Genomic DNA, 11453 nt, shown 5'->3' with positions numbered 1-11453 from the left:
AAACTTAATCCTAGGGGCATCTAGCCTATGAATTCTCATCACACCACACGGTACTTAAATGAAACTTAAACTGTACCTCTTGTAGCCAAATCAATTGAGTCTCTTCTTTAGAAGTCTCCACCAACCTTAGCCTCAAGCCTCACCAAAGCTCCTCAAGCAACACCAATCTCCCAATTGTGCACCAAAACCATCAAATGCACTAACATAACCAATATTACATACATACATCAACCTAGGGCTCATAAAGATGATAAATCACAAGGGTTTGAGCACTTCTTACCTCAGCCCATATGAAGTAGGGATAGAACCCACTTAGAATCCATGTTGGAGTATCCCTAAACACCCAAAATCACAAGATTTCAACACTAACTTCCCAAAAACGTGTAACAGTGGGGAATTTCGAAAACTGGGCAGAGATGAATGGAATACTCACCACAAAACTTAGATAGAATTGTAGAGGATGAGAAGAGCGACGCGTGGCCGCAAACGGCTCGTCAATCGGAGCTCCGTAGCTCAAGTTATGGTGGTTTGAAGATCAAAGAGAGTTAGGTTTTCTCTCTTCTCTTCTCTCTTCTTAATTCAGCGCCCCAACCCTTCTTTTTAGGGTAAAATGAGCTGAAATGCTCATAACTAATGTTTATATATGTTGGGTCTTGGGCCCACTTAGGCCCAGTTCACTTATTTTTGTCCGTTGGCCCAATTTTGGGCCAAAACCTTTAAGATTAGCGCTCCAAATCGCACTTTAAATATTTCTACCTCCCCTAATCATAATTCCTCATTTCTTAATCTTATTTACTCATAATCAATTTTCTCAGCTGCAGTACCAGACAGGTCTCAGCCGGTACTGCCGGTCAAAATTCCACTGCGCGCTTTTACGCAGAAAACTATGTCTTCCGACTCGGAAAAATTCACTGAATCCAAAAATCATATTTAAATCATCAAATTCCAATTGCCAAATATTCCAACCATATTCGCTCCTACTTAACTCATTATTTAATTAATTTCGGTTAGACCGGGTATTACCCTCATCCATGGGGAGAGACAGCCCCAAGCTCAAATTCATATATATATGCACGACCATGGAGGAATCCGGAAAGTTAAAGTGCCCGGTCATATCTTGCGTACAAAGGGTCAACAATTTGTCTCAATTTTGTAAGTCTCATATACTTTTAATTCATTAGCATCATCAATTCATATCTCATCTCCAAATTCATTCAAAAATCATACTTTAAAATCAATACTCATGATCCTTCATTCAAATTCAATAATCATCATCCATCTTCCCATTTCGTTCATCAACAATCCTAATTCAAAAACATAATTTATTCTTTTCTAAATAAATCAAACTTAAAACATATAATCCTTAAAACCAAATCTTTTTAAATAATTACTTCAAATGAAACTTCCAATTTTTATAAAATTTCGGCAGCATCTCCTCTAAAACTCGGACACTGCCACCCTTTTCGGTTCCTATCCAAACATTCCTCGAACCCTTCTCAACCATTTCCAAATCTCAATCATTTTTCAAAACCTAACCAATTCTAATATCAAGATTATTTTCAAATTGAATCAATTTCAATAATAAATCTTTTTCAAAATCAAACCATCTCCAATATTAAATCATTTATAAAATCAAACTAATTCAAAACCAAACCACTTCCAAAATCAATTCATTTTTATATTTCAAATCATTTTCAAAGTCGATTCATTTACATTATCAAATTAAATCCAAAACCAAGAAACCACTTTTCATAATAATCAACTCAATAACCTTATAAACAAATTTCTTATCAACAATCCCACACCACTCAAGCAATCAGTAATTCAGTCCAGCAAACAACCACATCCACAAGACAAACATAATCACAGAAATATATTATTCACATTAATATCTATTGATAACAACTCTACAATATAACATAAATTTAAAAAAAAAAACCCTACCTCAATTATTCACAATCCGCATAATTAAACGCATTGAATTCCTTTTTTCCTTGGCTCATCACAGCAGCAGCCACAACCGCAATTTCAAACCACTTTTACAGTAACCACAACTACTCTAATCGCAACAAGAAATAACAGAAACTCAATTAAATAGCAAATAGCATCGCAAAACCTCAGCCACATATAACAGAACAGCAACTAAACGAGTTTCGGAGCAAGAACGACTTACTGTACCAACAAGAAACTAAGTACAACGCAGCCACAGCTCCAGCGGTTAACTCCGGCAAGCTCCAATAGCGGCGGCTTCAACTAGCAGCAAAAAAACTCACTACGACAATATCATCAAACATATACGACTTAAGCAACGACCCTTACGGTAACAAGAATTTGAACGAACAAGGAAAGAAATCTGAAACAAGGCTAAAATTTACCAAGAAGGTGGCGGCTCTGACACTAGGGAGAACAAAACCCGGCATAAACAAAGAACCCAAACTGGAGTGGGATGGGGTTTGGCAGCTGTAGGGGTGTCCTCTGGCGGCTGCAGCCGCAGTTTTTTGGCGCAGTTCAGTGAGCAGAGCAGCACAATGGCAGTAACTTCCACCCCTGTCACCTCCCTTCCTCCGGCGACAAACTCCCGTAGCAAGGACGACCGAGCTCCCCTCCAAGGATGGTGCATCTGAAGACGATGACATAAGGTGGTTGCAACAGCACTCAAGCTTCAATGATGACAGACCCAGCTTCGATGGCGGCAGCTCGCAGACTCCACGAACGTTGACGACGATGCCAGCGCGGATCCTCAATGGCAGCGGCTTGGCAGTGAGCTGACGCAAAGAGCCAGCTATATTCGAGTAATTATGTTGGAATTGAGTCATATAGCTTCTCACCTATTATAGCTAGGACCTTTTATGGCGGATATTGGTGCACAAACCCCTTTCTTTTATTGTTTTAGAGAAAGAGAATTAATATATGATCTATTTGAAGCTGCGACAGATATGAGAATGATACATAATTTTTTCCGTATCGGAGGAATCGCGGCCGATCTATCTCATGGTTGGATATATAAATGTTTGGATTAAACAGATATCTATGTTTGGCAAAATTTTTAAAAAAGTGTTATAATATTCAAAGTTTTACTTTAGATAGAAAAAAAGAGGGGATAAAAAATGGCTAATTAATCAAATAAAAGAACTATTTGTTTTACGGAATAGAAGATATGTCTTTCACATGACTTGTAGCAATCAAATGAAAGGCTTTCAAAAAAATACTCGTAGAATCGAGAATAAAGTTTTCTTACGTTTTTGTAAACGTGCGAGTTTGTTGAATTACACTATTCAAATTAATATTTATATGATAAATCAGTATTAATACTATTTATTCAATATAAATATTAGTTTTATTCAATATAAATACTCTTCTGCTCTTGCTCGCGTCTTCCTCTCTCTTTGGCGCCGCTCTCCCTCAGCTGGTCCTTTGACGGTGACGGCGACGGAGCTTCAACGATAGCGATGCCTTTCTTTCTCCGACGCAGCTGGGCGGCGACACGACGGCGCGGCGAGGGACAACTCTCCTTCCTCTTCTCCCCTTTTTTCTTTCTTCCCTTCTTCTTCTCTATTTTCCCCTTTCCCTTTTTTCTAATTTCTTTTTCTTTCTTATGGGTGTGTGTGTGTATATGGGAAGGGGATGGCAGTGGGTGAGTGGTGGTGAGGCAGTGGCTAGGTTAGGTTAGTGTATAATATAAAAAATTAAAATATAATTTAATCATTCAAAATTACTTTAAAAATATTACTTAATTATCAATTTGCTTATTGATTTTTAATCGAGTATTCTAATTTAAAATTAAAGATAATATAATTTATTTTCTTTGTTTATTAAAATTAAAGTATTAGATTCTGAAATTTCAATTATTTAAACTAAATCATATAAAATTCTTATTCTTTTACAACTGTTTAGTTGTATAATTTAAATATAAAAAATTATTCAATAATTACGAGATTAAGTAAAATTTCTAATTTAATTATCAAAACTTGATTTAATTACTTTTAATAAAATAATTTTTAAAAATAAAATCTTTAATAAATAACTAAATTGAAATTAACTCATAATAATATTTTTCAAAAATTCTGGATCTTACATAGGCGGCCCTGGTTGAAAATCGGTCGCTAAATATTAGCGACCAACATCATTTGCTATTTTGAATTTAGCGACCAAAGTTTTAGGAAGAACTAGAATCGGTCGCTAAATCGGTTGCTATTTCGATAATTTCTTGTAGTGATTCATGTGCAGTGAGCAAGATAAGCCAATTGGTTCATTCTCCTCTGCTTGCTCACTGGAAAGCTGCTAAATGAGTTTTGAGATACCTGCAAGGAACAAAAGAGCATGGACTTATGATTCACAGATGTAGTGATTATAGACTATATGGTTTTTTAGATTCAGACTAGGCTGGTGATCTTGAAGATCACAAGTCTGTTTCTGGCTTTTGTGTATTTTTAAGCACTAATCTTATCTCTTAGTCATGTAAGAAACAACACACAATCATCAGATCTTACATAAAATCAGAACTTATAAACCTTGCATCATGTGAAGCTGAATTAGAGTGGCTAAAAAGCACTTGCTCCTCAAACTCCAAATTTTTTTCAAGACAGCACCAACAATATTCTGTGATAACATGGGTACAATATTACTCACTGCAAATCTAGTCCTTCATGATCAAACCAAGCATTTTCAATTAGATGTACAATTGATTTAAAGACAAGATTTAGAAAAAGTCCCTACATGTAATCCATATCCTAGGCAGTGACCAAATTGTTGATGTTTTAACAAAACCAAACTATTTTCTATTTTTGCAATCTGTTAATTATAGTTGCAACACTCTATATAGAGTTCAGTAGTGTAGCAATATGTGTATAAAGTCACATTGTAAAACTACTTAAGACATTCAATTTTTTGCAATTTAGTTCCTCTCTGTTTCTATTCTTCATCATTCATTTTTTTCATAGCTTTCTTGTTCTTCAAGTAAACTCCTCAAAATCATATTAGTTACCAACATTTTTATACACATATATTTACTCAAAGTTTAGTCATCGGTAATAATTGAGTTTCTTGTAGTATATTATTAGTCGTTGTTAGAGTACATAATGTTTTATTTTTGGTTTTGACGATTTTTACGTGCTTTAATTTTCCTAAGCACCACATTCCACATATATATATATAACATACCTTTTACATTTCTTTCTTTCTTTCTTTTTTTATTTTTTCCATTCAAAGCCATGCATAATTTATTGTAATATGGCATTAATATGAACGATTTCTTTATTTTGAAAACAAAACAAGTAACAATGATGAAACGCAAGATTGCTTTTGTTCACACTCTAGACTAATAAAGCTAGCTAGAACAAGATTTGCTGTAATCATTTTTATATTTCAAAACTATTTTGGGTAAGCTTTTCTTGATGCTAGAGCTAGTCCTTATTCAAATCTCGTTAGTTAATGTTGTCTTGCTTTTTCTTGTTAATGCTGCTGCTGCTGCTATGATGACTAGCTAAACACATCATTTGATTTGATTATATATTATATAAATAAAAAAATAAAAATATTTAATAACAAAAAAAATTAGTTAAAAAACAGCCAAAAATTATTTTATTTAATATTTATTAATTATTATTAAAATTAATGAATTTTAAATAAAATAAATTTAAACTTTTTTTTATCTCAGCTAACACCGAAAGAAATTATATATATAATTAAGGGTCTGTTTCTCCAACATCAAATGAGATTAAAGACACACCGCGTATGTATGCCACCTACTCGTAGAAAAAGCAAAGCCAAAATATAATATAGTGTATTAGTCGTATATTATACTGAAAGCATATATATAGTAGCTAGGCAATATTGTTAAAATAAGTGAATGTTCAGAAAAGAATATTGTAATAATCAGCTTTGGAAATAAATTAATAGCAACCGTTGCAGTAGCATGTCACTTCTTGTAACATGCTTCATACTTTACTCAGCCGCTTTATTTCTCTGTTGATGATCCTAATTTAATACATATGCTTCACTTATACACATGATTTAAAGACATAGTTAACTAATATTTATTCCTGTAAGGTCATTGTTTCCTTTTTATCCCGTTCAGCTGTCTCACCATCAAATTCATATGTTAACTTATTATTGTTGTATTATTTCTCTATTTGCACTTATGTCAGGCCAATCTTTAATTAATAGTGCTACATGAACAACTATTTTTTTTTCTTTGTCAACTATTGAACAATCAAGATTTGAAAGGTTTAAAAAGATTTTTTATTTATATTAAAATTTAATTAATTTTAACACATCTTTGATATAAAATAATTTTACACGTACATCTAATAATTACGTAATATCATATCAATATAAACAACTATTTTTTATATCGACAATATAAAATATCATCCAAAACAATGAACGTAATTAGATAATTAACCGTATAAAAGATTTTATTATTTTAGTGCATTAAAATTAATCTAACTAAATTATTGACCTAATTTGCATCACTTACGAAAGCATAAAAACTTAGTAAGCCTTAATTGCATAATAGTTGTACAAAAAGAGTTATTTATGTAGCATATAATTGAATCCTTGACAAATCAACTTGCTCATGCAAATATGGCAATTCACAACACGTTTAATTTGGAACTCTTAAGCCATAATATTGGCGAAAGTTATAAGAGCTTTATTTACCTAAACCATAGATTTGGAGGAGTTCCAAACCGAAATGAAACCACAATATTAGTAGCTTTGCCACAGAATAATTTTTAATTCGTTCGACTGATATTAAACCACTTAATGTTTATTATAAAATCACTTATTAAGAATACTAAATAGTAACTTTTAATATTTTTCGATAAATATAATATTTTTAACATATTAAAAATATAAAAAATTTAATTTTTCAAAAAATATTTTTCTACAAAAATAATATTTACATATCAAAATCACGATCAAAATTAGCCACCATATATTTGTATATAAATATATATACAGTTTAACTTATTTTATAAAAATAGTATTTGTGACTGATTTTAGTGTATACGCATATATCATAATTGATTTTTCTATACGTATGTTTTGTTAACCAAACCCCAATTTAAGTTTAAATGAACTTTTGCTCTGCCTTTTCCAAAATAAAATTGAGTAATGTTAGATAACCAAAACATTATAAACAATAAATAAAAATATATGATCATTAATATTTGTACTAATAAGAGAATGTAAATTACTCTTTTAATTTAATTAATACAATTAATTTCTTTCTATAATTATCTTCTCTCATTAATTACACCAAAAGTCAATTTTAAATTTAATATGAGCCAAATCTCAAAAAATTCTCTTTCATTATATATTCATAATTTTATAATTTTTTTCTCAAATAAAAATTTTAAATTCTGATATTTTTAATCCTAAAAGAACTCAAATTACCTCAATACATTTATAATAAATAAAGGCAACTTAAATTTGATTAGTCTCTATTTATTAAAAATAAAAAATATCCAAAATTATTAGTTTTTGACTTGCAAAATAAAATAATGAATAATAAATTAATACTAATTCATTGATTATAAAAATTATGTGTTTAAAATTATAGATATTATACATATAAAATTATGGATGTTAAATTAGAAAATTTTAACAACTACTATACAACTTATATTTTACATAGAGACTATTATTAGAAAATAAAATATAAAAAATAAACAAAAATTAAAAAATAAATTTTTAAAATAATTATTAACTCATCATATTAAAATTAATAAATAAGCATACATATAAATATTAAATAAAAAATATTAAACTAATTAAAATTATGATCCATTTGTAGTGCACATATAAGATAATTTGAAGAATACAATAAGAGACATAATTTAAAATATGGTAATATTAATTATAAAAATTTATTAATTATGGACATCGTATATATGAAATTATGAATGTTATGAGTACGAAATTATGTATGTTATTAATATGAAATTATGGATATGATGGATTATTTATGAAATAACTAAAAAAATGATATGTGTATGAATATAATAACTAATAAATATTAATTTAATTTTTAGATGTTAATTACATGTAATTATGGATATTATGTGTATTTATGAATGGTATAATCACGAACCTACATATGATATCTCATACCTCATCATTTCTGTTGTGGTTTTTTATATTCTAAGAAATTAGTTGACTATGAACAACCTTGTTGAGTGAGTCGGTCTGTTGTTCGAAGAGTTAGGAATATGTTATTATAACTAATATGATTAGTATGTGAGAGCCATTAAGAGAGTGAGATAAACAAAAATCAAAATGTAACTAGCTTATTTAAATAAAGTCAATTTAAAAAAGTTTTGGATAGTTATGGTCGAAATATTTTGGTTCTCAAATTTTTTTCGGTAAAATTTATGTATTTCCCATTAAGACAGAACAAAGAAAGTGTAGCTTCGTCATTAAGTCACATTTATTATTGGTCCATTTGCCAAAATTAATTTTTAAAAGTATCTTATTAAAATTGGCTTGTGAAAGATAATTTTTTAAAAGTTTTGACAATTATGTTTGCTAAATCAAATTAGATTTTTTTAATATGTCATTACAACAACATTAACAAAGTCTTGTCTCGTTAGATGGGGTCAGCTACATGGATCAAACGATGTCGTTGAGCTCTATTGTAAATTCGTTAAATTAGCGAATAATTAGTCGACAAGTTAATTTTTAATAAAGAAAATTAGAAATGTGAATATTATATTATATTAGGAAAGAGCTCATTAAAACAAGAATTTTGACACTAATTTCAAAGAATTTGGCTCAAAATTGGACCGAACAGACCGAACCAGTTGAACCGAGCCTAAAATGGACCCAAGGCCCAACTCAGCCCAAACCCCTTTAATGAACCCAGCCTCCCCCTTCCTTCTTCCTCTTCATTCATGCTACATAACAAGAGGAGAAGGGGAAAAGCTTTCAAACCCTAACACCACCTTCAAGCTACCATATCTTGCTAATCCGAGCTCCAATCGCCGCACCGTTCACGGCCACACGTCCACCGCGTCGAGCTCTACGAATCCATCAGAATAATTTCATTGGTAAGCCACAATCTCACCTCAGTTTCTCTACCCCTTTGATTTTCGAAAATTATGAGTCTCTATGTTGAGATTTTGTCAATTTTGGTATTCTAGGTTCGATTTAGCTTGCGGAGCTTATCGGGCTTAGGTTGTTTTGTCCGTGGTTGCGGTAAGGATCATTAACCCTATTCAATTTCTTGATTTAGTATGTTAGATATTGAATTTGGGTGTATATGTGTTATATATATGAATTAGGTTTGTGCATATGTAATTCGAGCTTGAGTTGAGAACATTGGGATCTTGGTGGAGTTTGTGAGACTTTGCCTTGGAGACTTTGAACTTTGAAAATTATTTTTGGTGCCTTGGGGGTGTCTTGGTAAATCCGTGGAAATTGGCCAATGTATGGTTTAGGTTTCTCGTATTTAACATATAATGTCTTATGAAAACTTAGGCTAGATAACCATAGGATAAGTTGGAATGATTATGTAGAATGGATGCTTAGTATTAATGGCATTGATTGATGATATAAGTGAATTATGTGTTGGTGATCATGGTTATAGTGAAAATATATACTATTGGGTGAGTTAGACAATGTTTAACAAGTTGGTGTTATTGATTATATATGTATGATAGAATGTTGATTACTTTATCAATGAAAGTGAGGAACTTAGGGTGTGAATTGAGTAAAACTAAAGCATGATGGGTTGTGATATGATAAGTGGATGGTAATGTTGTATTGGAAAGCTATGATATGTGTTTGTGCTGAATATAATTATAGGAGGTGGGAATTGAGTTTGATTTTAATGAAATTGAGGATTTGAGCTTGGGGAAAAATTGGCTTTTGGCCAAACTTCGGCGAGCCATAACTCATCTTTCGGACTTCCAAATTGTTTCAAACTTGCTTTATATGAAAATTGGCTCCGTGAAGTTTACACCATTCAAAGAACGGATGAAAAATATTTTAAAACGAAAAAGTTATGCGCGTTGGAAGTTTGGGGTTTAAAATGATAAATCTGCAGATTTCAGACTTAGCCAAATTTTTGGCTAAAAACCCTTGCATGCGTACGTATACACCCTTGTACGCATTGATTATATTCTGATTGGTACCTATGCATACGCATATATGTGCTTGCGTACGCATAGTACCCAGAAAATGGTTTTCGCATACGCATACAGGGGCCATACGCATGCATTCTATTCTGTCCAGCGCACATTCATATGCGGACAGGTGCATGCGTACGCAAATTGTCCCAAAAGAGGTCAAGGTGTACGCATACCCCTGTTTTTTAGCAAATAGATATTTTGTGTTTTAAAGCCAATTTTGACCCTCAAAACCTCTATTTTCACTCTTTTAGCCCCAGATCTTAGTAGTAATTGTAGCAGTAAGTTGAAGTTAGGAAATAGAGGTAACTTGGAGATGAAGTAAAGGTTGAAAATAATGAGATTCAGAATGACTGTATGTGGCCGGAATGGTCGAGATATGTGTGTGGCCGAGATGGTCGAGATGGCAAGGTCTGGGTGCGATCCCGCTTGCGTGTTAACTTAAAAATGTGTTCGGATGGCAAGTTGAGGACGGAAGTTCCCTCTTTTGTCGTGATGTGGATGTGGACAAGGTGGAAAGGCACTCACTTTCGTATTGTTTCCCCCCACTTTCTTCTCTGGTTACAAGGTGGAAAAGCACGCTCCTTCGAAGTGGAAAGCCACTCCCCTTCATTTATCCTCCGGGAGAAGGTAGAAAGGCACACTCCTTCGATGTGGAAAGGCACTCTCCTTCATTTATGATTGATGAACGGATTTTTGTATGGTCTAGAATTCACAAATATATTCTCGTTGAAAGTATAGCTTCTAAACCAACAATAATCCTTTCATACAAAAATTTGGTTGTCACAAGTAACAAATCCCTTAAAAATAATAACCGAAGTATTCAAATCTCGTGTCGTGTCTCAAAGAAATTGCAGGGAAGTGTTCTTATAATTGGTTATGTAAAGGTATATTTTGGGATTTTTGAAATAAGAAACAAGAAATATAAATTGCAAAGGAGATCAAATGACAAAAAGAGGTCTTGGCAAGGTTTGGTGGTCAAGGATCTCTATCCTTATCACTAACCACAACATGATAATTGCAACGATCAATCCCATTAAATCATCCTCTAACATAGTAAAGGAAAGTCAAATGAGATATATCAATCCAAGTCCATAAGTTCTAGCTCTCCACTAATTCAATTAGTGAGAACTAGAGTTAATGACTCCAATCATCAATTACTTGGACATTAGTAACTCAAGAGTTCCTAAGTTACCATCCCAAACCAAGAACATAAAAGTCTAAATTAAAATCCTCCCAAGCATTTTATCATCCACTTGGAAGGCACAAAATAAAAATATAGGAAATTAATAAGAGAATATTAAATCTAAACAACCAATTATG

At 32.0% G+C, this 11453-nt stretch overlaps 1 long non-coding RNA gene across 1 annotated transcript; it reads right to left on the bottom strand.

Moving 5' to 3' along the window:
- Positions 1-88: 88 nt before the first annotated feature.
- Positions 89-755, bottom strand: LOC127740591 (uncharacterized). Its single transcript, XR_008001173.1, has 3 exons — positions 434-755; positions 281-335; positions 89-199 (listed from the first exon to the last, which is right to left on the bottom strand). It is a non-coding gene; the product is annotated as an uncharacterized LOC127740591 (long non-coding RNA).
- Positions 756-11453: the final 10698 nt, after the last annotated feature.

This window comes from Arachis duranensis, chromosome 7 (assembly GCF_000817695.3).
Source record: "Arachis duranensis cultivar V14167 chromosome 7, aradu.V14167.gnm2.J7QH, whole genome shotgun sequence".
NCBI lineage: Eukaryota > Viridiplantae > Streptophyta > Magnoliopsida > Fabales > Fabaceae > Arachis > Arachis duranensis.
Note: the sequence above shows the minus strand (reverse complement) of the source record. Positions and strands in the feature narration are given on the sequence as shown.